Here is a 15,254-nt window from a genome sequence, read left to right as displayed (position 1 = left end):
ATTAAAAATCCATGGACTTAATTTAATTATCTCAAACAATTTGAGACTAATTAAACATTACTTGAATTTACTCAAGTCACTAGTTGAATAATTATTTTACTATTGGGCTCTACAAGACTCAATATGATTTAATTAATTCAACACTTGAATTAATTTAATTATTTGGACTCTACTAGGCCCACTAGTGTTTAATTAATTCAACACTTGAATTAATTTAATTTAGTCCATAATAATGTTTATGAAAATCACAATTTTCAAATACATTATCTATTTGGCCAACTTTTAATTTAGGAACAATTCCATAAATTAGAAGTTACATTTCCCTCATAGAAGTCATACTTCTATTTTTCCTTAAGCTTATAAACTCATTTATAAGCCGTTCAACACATTGAACTATATTACTTCTCAACGGGATCTAAAAAGCTAGTACTTGTGTGGCCCTCAATGGTTCATTGATACAACTCGTCGTGGTTTCACATCTCCATGTGATTCGGACTAAACATGTCCTTATATGAGCATACCCCAATTGCTCCATTCTTACTTATCAACTCCTTGATAACAAGAACGTCAGAACTCAAGTCTGATAGTACCCAACCAATCATGTTAAACGCCTAGCAGTATCGCTTACATGATTCCCTAGGTATGAAATGATAGTGCCTGCAAGAACCATTCAATTATGGTTAGCGTACAGTAAGGTCCCTTCAACTCATATATCCCGACCGATTCGACAACCATTGGTTTATCGAGAGTAGTCAATGAATCGATACTATGTGTCATGTCGTAGTTGCATCGATGGTGTAATCTATGAAACCCCTTTCATAATTACCACCATACTCTGATCAGAGATTTCAACCTACATCCACATAAGAACACATAGGATATCCATACCCGAAGGTAAATGGTGAATCCCCGACTACAATGCATCGACTCCTATATGTTTCGACAGAACACCCAACCTTGCCACCTGATGGTTGAGATAATTAAATTTAGTCCATGGTTTTTAATTTGTTAAAAACCATATAATATGCATGCATGGGAGGTGAAAGGTTGGGAGACTACTTTTTGAGTTTTCAAGGCATGGCATGCAACTTTTTGGAACACCTTTTCCCCCAACCAAGACTAGTCTTCCTTCTCTCCTCCCACACACTACCATGGCCGAATTCCTCTCAATTTTTCTCTCCAATATTCTCTTCATTTTGTTCTTCAAGTGTTGAGGAAGAAATGCACTTCTCTTTGAAAGATGCTCTAATTTTTTTAGTGCAAAATTAGAGTGGTTCTAGATAGTTGGTGGTGGGCTTAATATTTGAGCAAGGTGGGCTCAAAAGAAGCTTGAAGATTGTCTTGCCATTGAAGAGCTTAGTTGTATATCAACTATGTTGGAGCCATCATCAATCTTTTAAGATTGATAGGTACATTTCTAAACACACTTGAATGTCATTATGTTTTTTTATTGTATTTGCTACACTTTAATCATGGTGGCCGAAATTTTGCATGTTAAATCGAAAAATTTTATGCTTCCGTTGCGTTTCCAGTCACCGTAACCGATCCCTTTTCAAGAACACACAACCTCGCCACCTGATGACCCCATGAGAGTCGGTAAACAAGTCAAAGTGTAATTCTAGCACATAGAGTCTCAATGTTATCCCGGGTCATAAGGACTAATGGTGTACAACAATAAACTAGGAATTTTCCACTCGATAAGTGAGAACCACTTGGAAAGTCCTTTATGGAGGGTTGTTCAGTGCACTCTACAAGAAGCACCTATCTGCATGCTCAGACATTACAATGTCCCTTACCAATGAAACATGGTACTCACATCGCAGATACTAGTCTCGAACTCGAGCGGCCTATATCCTTCTTAGCGGCGGCTGAATCGACTAGGAACTGTTTAGAATATACAGTATTCCAAATATGAGTTTCATGATACTCATCATATGAGCATCTCATATTCTTTCTACTATTTGTATATTCAAGAACTTTATCTATGCAACTAGCATGTGTATACAGATAAAGATGTGCCAAAATAATAATTTCAAATATTATTAAAATAAAGATTTTTTATACATAGAGTTTCATTGTGAACACTCGGCCAACACTTGGCTCGACGGGCACCTACTCTAACAATATCTACTTTTGGCTGGACTTTTCACTCGAATTGAAATTCTGTCACTGTCTCAGCATTGCAAATTGAGCCGAATTTGATATCGAAAATACGAATGGCCCAACGAAGCAATGCTCAGATCCAAAAGTCGAAAGAAATTGTATCTGCTGGACATCAGTCTGGATTCCAGATTTCTTCTGATGGTTCTTTACGAGTTAATGGTCGGCTGGTAGTTCCCAATGATTCTGATTTGAAATCTGCCCTTCTTCGAAAAGCACACTGTAGCAAATACAGTATTCACCCTGGAGGTCGAAAGATGTATTGGACAGTGAGACCTCAATTCTGGTGGAAATGTATGAAGAAGGACATTGCTGAGTTTATTTCGAAATGCCTTCCTTGTCTGCCAACAAGTGAAAGCCGAGAGAATGAAACCTGGAGGATTACTCAATAGTCTCGAAATCCCGAAATGGAATTGGGAACATATTGCTATGGAATTTGTGACTCATTTACCTCGTTCGCCCAAGGGCTGTGATGCTATTTGGGTGATTATTGATCGGCTTTCGAAATCAGCGCATTTTATTCTGTATGAACGGACTTATCCTTTTCAGAGAATGACCCGGTTATACATTGAGAATATGGTGAGACTGCACGGTGTTCCAGTCTCAATTGTATCTGATCGTGATCCCAGGTTTGCTTCTAAATTCTGGGGTAGTTTTCAGGAAGCGATGGGTATGCGTTTGGCTATGAGTACTGCTTATCATCCTCAAACTGATGGCCAGAACGAGCGTACAATTCAAACGTTAGAAGATATGTAGCGTGGTGTTGTGATGGACTTCAGGATGGGATGGCAAGATGCCTTACCACTGGTTGAATTTTCTTATAATAATAGCTTTCAAACGAGTATTGGTATGGCACTGTTTGAAGCTCTATATGGGAGATGATGTAGATCACCGTTATTCTGGGATGAAATTGCTGATAGACAATTGACTGGACCTGAAATGATACAGGAAATGAATGATAAGGTTCAGTTGATTCGGCAGCGGATGAAAGCTGCTCAGGATCGTCAAACGAGTTATGCGAATAAACGAAGACGACCCTTGGAATTCAAGAAAGGTGACAGAGTATTTTTGAAAATATCTTCCTTCAGAGGCACTGTTCCATTTGGCATGCGAGGGAAATTATCTCCTCGTTATGTTGGTCCATACGAGATTCTGGATCGAGTTGGCGATCTGGCGTATCGATTGGCATTGCCACCAGCTCTATCTGTCATTCATGATGTGTTTCATGTTTCTATGCTGAGAAAATATGAACCAGATCCATCACATGTTCTTGCACCTGACGAAGTTGAACTGGATCCTTCTCTTTCCTATGTTGGACAACCTATTCGCATTATGGATCGAAAGGAAAAGATATTGCGAAATAAATCGATTCCTCTAGTACGAGTGCAATGAACACGGCATGGTGTGGAAGAGTCGACGTGGGAGTTGGAAAGCAAAATGCGAGATTCATATCCACATTTATTTGATGCTAGTCCATCTGTTCCATTGTATTCGATGTATTCCGATCCGTTTACTGATTTTAGTTTTGATATGTACTATAACTGGTGACATATGTATATTTGCCAAGGTTATGTATATAGAGATGTTTGAGATTTCGAGGACGAAATCTTTTAAGAGGGGGAGAAATATAAGGACCGTGTATCAAATTATCGTAAATTTGATGTTGATTGTCGATAATTTATGAAATTGTCATGTGATTATGTATATGTATATCATGACATTGAAATGAGAAAATGAATATTGAATATAAATTGACGTTGTAGGAACTCGATTAGAAAAGTCGGACGCCCATATAATACCAAAACCAACATTTGGTATAGAAAATGTGGCGCCTGGGCGGTAGAAAATGACCGCCCGAGCGCCAATGTGGGATAAGGTGTATTCTCGGACAGAACATGCCGCGCCCGCGCGGTAATTTGTGACCGCCCGAGAGCGGTGCATTTGAAACTCGGGGGCAGAACTTCTCGCGCTCGGGGGCGAGAATTCTACTGCCCGAGCGCCGGAGCGGTGGGAAGATAAGAACAATTTTGCTGTTCATTTTCTTCATTTCATTTCAGAGTCTTCGAGAGAAAAGAAAGAAACTCGATTTTCTCCCGTCCAAATCGACTTCGAAACGCTGTCTAAACACGAAACAAATTATATATTTGTGATCGTCGCGTCGAGGTCTTCTGAATGAGGTAAATTTCTTCTGGTTCCAGTATCTCTAAATATCAAAGTGCTGGAATAACATGTATTTGAAATTGAATTTCTTATATGTAGTAGAATAACCGACAAGAAACTCATATTCGAAGTCGGAATTGAATTTATTGATTGGAATGAGTATGTTATTGATGTAGATAAAGTATTATACCGATATCTTCAGGCTACATCAATTGGAAACGAAGAATTCAGGTATGTTGCGAACGGGTAACATACGACATGTATCTGTATTATATGATATATGTCGGATTGATTTGATTGATTGGAATGAAAATACGTGTCTATATGACTTATTTGTTGATTGATGTGGCATACATGACATTATGATTGGAATATCGATGTATAAAATAAATGTTTTGTTAACACACATCATTTGATGCATACATCGATACATGACATGCACGTTGAGCTATGATCCTTGGATACCCTGACATGATTTGATTGGATTCTGGGGTTTGTGAACAAAGTTGCTATGTTGATATTATATGACCCGTAAAGCATAGACATTTGTGGCCCTGATGATTGGATATGAGATTTGGGATTTGATGGCGCTTTGTCGACGCTATCATACGAGTATCCCTTATTGAGGCCGGTGTGCCAGCTCGAGCATTGATTTGATAGTGATTCGTTTGATTCTGACATGTGCTCAGTGGATGGGCATTTGACCTGATACCTCCACGACATACATGCATTGCATATCATATATCATTGTTTAGATATATGTGGTATATATAATTGGTTGTTCCATACAGAGTTTCGCTCACCCCCAAGGGGGGCTGTTGTTGTCTTTGTGTGTGGACAATGGCAGGTACTCCAGGATATCAGGAGACCAGAGAGGGTACTTCTGGAGGGAGCCACAGCTTGGGCTGAGGTTTATGTTTATGTCTTGTTCCCAGTATATGTATATGTATCTATATACGGGACATGTCCCGAGGATATGAGATGATTGTATGTGATTGTTTAGATTTCGTGTGGGCATGTATTATGATATGAGACAAAATACTATTTTTAGTATTCAAATTACAGGAGAGATATTTTGGGCTCCTTTTAATGAAAATTTAAACTCATTTTCCGCTGTAATTAATTAACCCTAATCTGATTGTATTATAATAAAGATTAGGAGCTAAGGGCCCCACAATGATGGTAATTAAGAAAGGGGTTTTTTAGATTACACCATCGATGCAACTACGATATGACACATAGTATCGATTCTTTAACAACTCGCGAGAAATCAATAGTTGTCGAATCGGTCGGGATATATGAGATGAAGGGACCGTAGTGTACGATAACCATAATTGAATGGTTCTTGCAGGCACTATCGTTTGATACCTTAGGAATCATGTAAGAGATGCTGCTAGGCGTTTAACATGATTGGTTGGGTACTATCAGACTTGAGTTCTGACGGTATTATTATCAAGGAGTTGATAAGTAAGAATGGAGCAATTAGGGTAGGCTCATATAAGGACATGTTTAGTACCAAATCACATGGAGATGTGAACCCACTACTAGTTGTATCAATGAACCATTGAGGGCCACACAAGTACTAGCTTTCTAGTTCTCGTTGAGAAGAAAAATAGTTCAATGTGTTGAACGGCTTATATAAGAGTTTATAAGCGTAAGGAAAAATAGAAGTATGACTTCTATGAGCGAAATATAACTTTTCATTTGTGGAAGTATTCCTAAATTAAAAGTTGGCCAAATAAATAATGTATTAGAAAATTGTGATTTTCATAAACATTATTATGGACTAAATTAAATTAGTTCATGTGTTGAATTAATTAAACACTAGTGGACCTAGTAGAGTCCAAATAATTAAAATTAATTCAAGTGTTGTATTAATTAAATAACATTGGGCCTTGTAGAGCCCAATTGAAAATATTTATTCAACTAGTTGGCTTGAGTAAAATCAAGTAAAGTTTAAATGGTCTCAAATGTGTTTGGGACATTTAAATTAATGTCCATGGACCTTGTAATTGTTACAAGCCCAAGTAAAAAGCATGCTAGGAAGGAGGCACTTTTTCGCTAAAACATTGTATGGCATGCTCATGCAACTTTTTACTATCACTTTTTCAAGCACCAAGAAAAGTGTTCCAACCTCTTTTTCTCTCCCCTCTTGGCCGAAATTTTGTTGTCTAATTCCCTTCAGTTTTGTTCTTCAATTGTTGAAGAAAATATCTACTTCTCAAAAGAAAAATGCCTTACATTTTCTAGTGAAAGTGTAAGGTGGATTTAGCTTGTTGGTGGTGGGCTTGATTTAGAGCAAGGAGTGCTCAAGGGAGGCTTGAAGATTAGTCTACCATTTAAGAGCTAAGTTGTTTAACATCTTAGTTGGAGCCATCATCAATCTTACAATATTGATAGGTATTTCTTTAAAACACTCTATGTATGACATTTTGTTGTTTTCGTATTTGCTACACACTTAGTGGGTGCTCGATTTTCATGTTCTTGTTGAAAAAAATTTTAAACTTCCGTTGCGCAACCGGGCACCGTAACCGATCTCCTATCAAGTGGACATGTTATTATGTTGAGGTCAATTTCTAACCACATGAGACAATCAAAACAACAAATTTAAAGCCGATTTTTGGGGTGTTTCTTGGGCAGCATGTTGCTACCCGAACAGCCCCTTCATTTTAAAAAAAAAAATTGCTTGTTTGCCGGAATCCGACGACGGAGCTAGGTGTATGCTAGGATATTTTGTGTTGAATGATTGTAATAATTATAAATTTATAAGTGGGCTTGGTTTATGGCCCGTTCCCACCCCATGAGATGTATCCCTATTTTCCATGGATATTTATTTGTAAATATTAGTATAGTCGAATATCAAAATTGAAAGATGGTGGCCTTGATTATTATCAAGATCGAAGACATGTAAATATTGGAGACTAATGTAATAGTTGCATTTTCATCCCATGCATTTCCCTAGGATTGGACCTAGGCCCGTGTTTGGCTCACACGAGCCATTAGTATTGGGGCGATCGATCATCCTTGTTTTGTTTACTGTTTATAATATATGCATGATATGTTATAAATAATGAGTATGTGCGTTATTATTATGATAATCACAAAGTTGCATGAATCCGACAAACATACGATCAAACATGAAGAGCTTTTAAATAAAATTAATGATGAGATCTTTGGAAATTAAAAACCCTCATTTTGAATAAGATTCAAAATTAATATCAAGCCCGAAAAGGAGAATTATAAAGATGTTTATAATTTTTATGTCTTCCATTGACAATGGGTGCATGATTAACGCTACCCGTGCTCGAGGCTCGGCTCATATTATTGGGGGCCCTGGGTGCCGAAAAGCCGTGACATCCATTGAAATGGTGATGTGAACTACGTGGAACTCCCATGATTTCGGCTCATATTATTGAGGGAACTCATTGCGACCGTCTATTAAGGTTCAACATCGATGGGTAAGGCTTGACACGTAAAGATGAACGACATCATATTATTGGATCCTAATCAAACATGAGACAAAAGTTTATGTTAAGGGTTGCAAGGTGATGCAATTGGAAACTACCTTTTAGAATTATGATTGGCTGATATTATTCGAGATCATAATTTGCTAATTGGATCTTACGTACCTATTGAGGAAAGGAGTTTCCCGTTTTCCCTAGAGGGTAGTGAAAAATGTAAAAACAGTGGGAGCGAAAACTTATGAAGTAAAATTCCATACTCTCTGTGGGGACCTGGACGCTAATTCATCTCTTAATCGTTCTTGGAAATAATTGGATCAATTAAATAAACTTGGGTCTAGTTTTTTTTTTAAAACTACAACTGCGGAACATAACATAATCAATCTGATATACATGTCAACATAAAAGTTCAAGTCTTGTACAATTACATTAAACTCAAACTAGGGTTCAACTACTATATATCAAGTGCTGAATCATATTCTACTTCTGGGCCAGGATCTCCACCCTAAGATATAATCTCTCATCTCGTCTTGACCCTGATCCTGTCTCACCTGTTGTCATGCACACATACAAACAAAACAACAGCCGGATAACTCCGGTGAGAATGATATTCCCAATATAAACAACGTAAACATTCAATCATATAAAAGCATATAAGAAGGCATAAAAAAATTATCAATCACATGTATCAATCTGAAACATGAAATGATATAAAACTGTAAATGAAACTCATATCTCTGACTCGACTCTGATCTAGTCTAGTCTAGGGATCCCGGTTCCCTGACGTTGGTACATCATATCGAATCTCAGCAATAGAAGTCGATCTACTTCTAAGCAACATCGATATAAACCAATCATCCAATGTCTAGGCATCTCTGCCACAGACTTGGCACCTCTGCCAATGACTCGTTCTCGTAATCTATCTTCTATTCTCTGCCATTCTGTAAGTCAATAGAATAGACATATACATTCAAATAATACAACTGTATTAAAACAATATCAAACAAGTATGTGGTTTAGGGAAACTCGATAAAATCTAACTCGAGTCAATCTCCCGGTTAACATTGAATTACACCTTTCTTTTGTCGGTTTCTGGCTCTGTCGAAGTCTTGAATTCGAAGCTTGTCAATACTCAATCTGTCAATGACAATATCGAGGAGTACAATATCAATACCCACTCAAATCAATACTGGATCTAATCAGAACTCAATCTAATTCTGTCTCAACGGCATAACTGCACAATCTCAATATACCCAGCAATACAAATCAACATATATCAATTCCCAAAATTCATAATCGATAACAATACAAATATGATATCAAATCTCAATCAAATCCATTTTGAAAACCATAACAATTTCATACGGTATATGTTCTTCAATCTAGTTTCGATTATACAATGTCTAACATCTCATGACACCGTATATTAATCATATCTGATTCCTTCAACATCATATTTTCAAATCATATCAAAACATAAGAAAACTTACGTCTTGTCGAACCCTGTAACGAGAGGATCATATAAATATGTTCGGATCTAGATTCTGACGGACGAATTTTGCGCAACCTTAAAATTCATAAAATAAAAGGCGTAAGGATTTTCCACGACAATTCCTCGGTTCTTGCTTATTCTGAGGGAAGGAATGATATTTACATATATGTATTGCATGGCAAATCACAAGTGGCTTCATATTTTTGCTGCACGTCTCACGCATATGCGTGACCCTCCTCGGCGCATATGCGCGAGACATTCTGTATCGGCGCGTGTCTTCTCGGCAGCTCGAGCACATGCGCGCACCATCTCCGCGCATATGCGCGAGGTCCTCTACCATACCCACGCATATGCGCGCAACGGTGCGCGCATATGCGCGAGGTCCTCTACCATACCCGCGCATATGCGCGCAACGATGCGCGCATATGCGCGAGGTTCTCTGCCTGTCTCGCGCATATGCGCGCATCGGTGTCGCGCATATGCGCGAGACCTTCTGTCCTCGCCCATAATAATGCCCCGAATTATAATTCTAATCACAGCAAATCATAAATCAAACAATCTCATATTATGGTAATAAAATCTCAGGCATTACACTTTATATCTTACCAAATATTTTAAATAGTCATTAACATTTATCTATTTTACTTTTCAGTACAATTTTTGACAATATCTTCGAATCGCAATCCCCAATATGCAATACTCAAAAAACACGTATTAACCGGACCTAATTACCTCAACTGGCTAAGAAACTTAAAAATTGTCTTGAATTCGGAAAGGATAGCATATACACTGACTGAGTCGCCCCCTGTTGAGGCTCTGAATAGCTGCACTCCGGAGGAATTGCAGACTTACAAGGATTGGTGTGAATATGACTTGCGAGCTAAGTTTTATATGTAGGATTCTATGAATGATGAGCTGCAGAGGCGTTTTGAGGATGCAAAGAATGTTGCTGACATTCATTTGCATTTCAATGAGCTCTTTGGTGAGCAGACTCGACCTCTTAGGCATGATACCGTAAAGGAGCTGATCACTTTACGCATGCGAGATGGGTCCTCGGTTCATGAGCATGGCCTAAATTTGATTGGGCTCGTGGACAAGCTCGTTGGCATGGATCTTAAGCTGCCTTCGGAGTTGACCACCGACGTGTTGCTCTTGTCACTGCCTAGCTCGTTTGATACTTTTGTGGTGAATTTCAATATGAACAAGATGGAGCCGACCCTTGAGGAGTGGGTGAACATGCTTGTGACCTTTGAGTCCACAACCATCAAGAAAGATAAGCCGGTTCTTTATGTGGGTTCTTCATCTAGTTCAAAGATTGGTCAATGGGAAGGGAAAGAAGTGTTCTTTCCAACATCTCAAGAAGAACGTTCCCTTGAAGAGGCAAGCTCCGAGTCCCACTGTGGCAGCTACACCAGTTAAAGCTGACAGGACTATTGACATTTGTCATCACTGCAAGAAGCCTGGACATTGGAGGCATAACTGCAGAGAATATCTTGCCTAGAAGAGTTCTTGAAACGGTATGTTCTCTATTGAAGTAAACATTTCTATTAACTCTACTTCTTGGGTATTGGATACCGGCTGTGGCTCAAATCTCTGTAATGATTTACAGGTGATGGGAAGAAGTAGGATGCTCAGGGAAGGTGAGACCTTCTTAAGGATGGGCAATGGAGCAAGAGTTGCTGCAAAGGCCGTAGGAGATGTTTACTTGCTTTTGAACAATGATTTTAAGTTAATTTAAAGAGATGTTTTGTTTTTACCTGATTTGGCTAAAAACATTGTTTCCATTTCTATGCTTGATAAAGATGGATATTCTTGTTTATTTATCAAAGGTGTTTGCAACATTTACAAGAATGAATGTTTAATTAGTACTGGAGAACTTTAAAATGATATCTATAACTTAAAATTGAAAGATATTCCACTAAGCAATGTCCAAATAATAACAAAAACAAACAAAAACCTGATAATTTAAATTCGGCACAATTGTGGCATGCTCGATTAGGACATATTTCCCTAAGAAGGATGAACAAGCTAGTGGGAGTAGGCATGTTTGATATGTCTGAAATTAATGCTCTCACGACTTGTGAATCCTGTCTAAAAGAAAAGATGACCAAAAATCCCTTTAAGGGCCACGGGGAGCGAGCCAAAGAGCTATTGGATTTGATCCATACCGATGTGTGCGGTCCGCTTAGCATCACCACTAAGCATGGACATGCCTACTTCATCACCTTTACCGATGACGTTTCTAGGTATGGGTATGTGTATTTGATGAAATACAAGTCTGAAGCCTTTGAAAGGTTCAAAGAATTCAGAAGTGAAGTAGAGAAACAATTGGGACGAAGCATCAAGTCACTTTGATCAGATCGAGGTGGTGAGTACTTGATTGCCCAGTTCCAAGAGTATCTTAGGGAGAATGGGATTCTCTCGCAGTGGACTCCTCCCGCTACATCACAATTGAATGGTGTTTTGGAGCGTCGTAACCGGACTTTGATAGACATGGTTCGGTCTATGATGGGGTTCACGGAGTTGCCGCCATCCTTTTGGGGATATACGCTTGAGACAGCGGCACTATTGTTGAACAATGTCCATTCAAAGGCAGTTGACAAGACACCATATGAGATATGGATGGGTAAGCCACCCAAATATTCTTATCTTAGAATATGGGGGTGCCCTGCTTATGTGAAGCAGGTAGTGGGAGATAAATTGGATAGTCGATCCAATTTATGTTACTTTGTGGGATATCCAAGGAATTCTGTTGGATATTATTTCTATCATCCCCAAGAAACAAAGGTGTTTGTTTATAGGAATGCAACTTTTTTGGAAAAGGAATTTCTATTGGATAGAAAAGGGGAGATGATAGAACTCGAAAAGGTTCGAGAGACACCCACAATTATAGAACCCACACCTGAAGATCCAAGAGAGGAGATACAAGCTCCTAGAAAATCTGAAAGAGTCTCGAGACCATATATGAGGTATGGTCAGCTTCTTGAAGAGGGCCATGATGAGCCTAATCATGGATGTGATCCAAGGACCTTCAAGGAAGCATTATCTGATGCTGATTCATCCAAATGGCTTGAAGCTATGGAATCTGAGATGAACTCCATGCATTCGAACCAAGTGTGGAATCTTGTGGATTCACCTGAGGGAATTGTTCTTATAGGGTGTAAATGGATTTACAAGAGGAAACTTGGGGCGGATGGGAAGGTATTGACCTTCAAGGGGCGATTGGTAGCAAAAAGATATACTCAAAGACAAGGATTTGACTTTGAGTAAACCTTTTCTCCAGTTTCAATGTTCAAGTCTATAAGGATATTGCTAGCCATTGCTGTATGGTATGATGAAAGGATCGGTTACAAAGGAGATAAGTGTTTAGAAGGGGGGGTTGAATAAACACTCACAGGTTATGAATTCTTTTCGAATAAAGGGTTCAGTTTAGTTACAAACTGACACTCGGTATCTCGTTGGTCGATAACAATCAGTTTAACTGGAAAACAGTTGCGGATGTAAATTGACTGAAAGATAGAATAACTTAAAGTAACTGAAATGAAAAACACACGATATGTTTCTGGATGTTCGGAGAATAGAATAATAAATAGTGTTCGATTTCCCCTCTATGCATCGAAGGCAGAATCCGAGGAAGGAAAGGCTCCTACGTCACCCCTTCTATCACGAAGATAGGATATTCACTAAAAGACTGATCGAATACAAACGTTGTACTGACCCACTTCAGTTTTGTCTTAACACTGCCAAACTGAAACTCTTAGTTTACAAAAGCTTTTATAATGCGATAGAATACAAACGTTGTACTGACCCATAATGATTGTTTTACCCTTGGACCTCTAAATTTCAACCCGAAGTTTACCAAACTCCATAAAACATCGAAAAAAAATAAAAATTATTTCTTAGACGTAAATTCGCGCTCGTTTCAAAACTTAACCAATTCTTTTCAAAACTTGGACGGGGTCCCGATTTTAACCCGAATCAACCCGAAAATTAACCAAAATTTTCCAAAACTTTCACCAAACCTTATACGCATTATAAACACCCTTTAACCATCAAGACCAATCCACTTATGCCTCTCGACCAGCCCCTGAAGTTTCTGGATTTTCGGCACTTTGAACTTCGTACAAACCATAATACGCCAAGCCGTGATTTATCGATTCTAACCTACAAGTCGGCGTGTCCAGCCTCCAACCCGATACTCTAGGACTAAGACAGAGACCAGGAACATGATCTTAGACCAAGCAATTCGAGCTACAGCCCATGCATCTGGTTGAACAACCTATTCCCAAAATTGCCCAAGGTTCGACACTAGCCGCCCTCGGATTCCACTTAGCCCGAGACCAGAAATGAAGAACCTCCCCTAGGCCACGGTTTAGCCCATCCTGGACCACACCATTACCTGGTTTAGTTCCCCCTTGGCCAAGCCTCTCATTTCCTTACCCTAGTCCAACCAAGACCCTATCCGCATGATATAAACGATCGACCCTCCCTACTATCACGGACGACTCTTGACTCTAGCATTATGACAGCACTAAACCACCGTACATAGCCCCTTAAAAGCAAGAACTCGGCAGCCCCTTGCAACCATACAAAGAAAACGTGAGTAAGAGGCTTAAAAATGCAAAGTTTCATGTCAAACCTCTTCAAAAACGTGAGCTCAAGGTAGATCCAAGAATTGTCATGCATTTACATATAATTCAGCATAGTTATGGCATGAATGAGGAGAATAAAAAAATACAAGGGTGCCTTGATGATTTTATGAACAAAAGCTTGAAGAAAAAATCGTCAAGGAAGCGCCGGAGGAGCGGGGAGGAACTTTCTTGAGAAAAAAAATGAAGGAGCCGACCTTGTTACGGAAATTCAGGTGAAAGGATTTTCTGAAGGGGGGTGGGCGGCTGCTAGGGGAAAAGTAGGTTTAGGGTGGCTTAAGTGGATTTTTAAAATAATTAAGTAAGCACTATTGGGCCCTAGAAAAATTCAAAATGGTTTTGAGCTCAATTAGCACAAAAACAAACCCATCAAGCCCAATAACACACCTGAAAAATATTTCGTTTAGGTACATTTTTGAAAATATTGCCTGAGCCCTAAAAAATTCCTACGAATCGTTAAAAATTGCGAACTAGTGAAGAATTTGACCAAGTCAGTTAAAATACCCACTAAGGACCACTTTTCAAAAACACCCTTAAATATACCTCATCATGTAGCAAAAACATCTTTCCTGACAATTCTCGGTCTCCGTTCCTCGTCCGAGCTCGAAATGGATGTAGAAAACCTAATGCATGAACAATTAAAATATCGTGAAACAATTCCTATTCATCCAGTAGTAATGCATTAAATGCATAAATAAATAAATTGAAGGATCGTGTGATAGCACCTTCGAATATGATTCAAACACAATATTCTCCAATGAGCTGAAATTGTAAGGCTTGAGATTATTAGTCTTCATTGATGTGAGACTCGGAAGATATGAGTATGCATGACATGAAATGAGGGTTTTTGAAGAAAGGAAGACCGCACCCGCGCCTAGAAAAGGACTGCACCCGCGGTCATTAATTCTAAAATTTTGAAGGTGATGCCGAAGTGACACCGCACCCGCGGTGACAAAGTACCGCACCTGCGGTGACAAAGTACCGCACCTGCGGTTGATGACCAGTAGGGCAGGAATTTTGGTGCGAAGCAAGACCACACCCGCGCTCGTCGAAATGTGAAAAATGAAAAATGGTGCCGAGAGCTTAGCGCACCCGCGGTAGGAAGAGAGCGCACCCGCGGTGCTGCATGCGAGAAAGCCACCTTTGTTTCTTATGATGACACATGGCATATATATATATAGAATTGTGCTGAGTCTTCATTTCTAACACTTCCATCAGCTGAGAAACGAAGGGGAAAAGGTTATAGCTTAGAATTTGATGTGAGCAAGATTTAGCCATCCAAACTTAAATCCGATTTCGGTTTTGAGCTCCTCTAATCAAGTGCTACAAGGG

This window comes from Primulina eburnea, unplaced genomic scaffold (genome assembly GCF_022965805.1).
Source record: "Primulina eburnea isolate SZY01 unplaced genomic scaffold, ASM2296580v1 ctg591_ERROPOS100000, whole genome shotgun sequence".
NCBI lineage: Eukaryota > Viridiplantae > Streptophyta > Magnoliopsida > Lamiales > Gesneriaceae > Primulina > Primulina eburnea.
The sequence above is the reverse complement of the archived record's forward strand: the minus strand, read 5'-3'. Positions refer to the sequence as shown.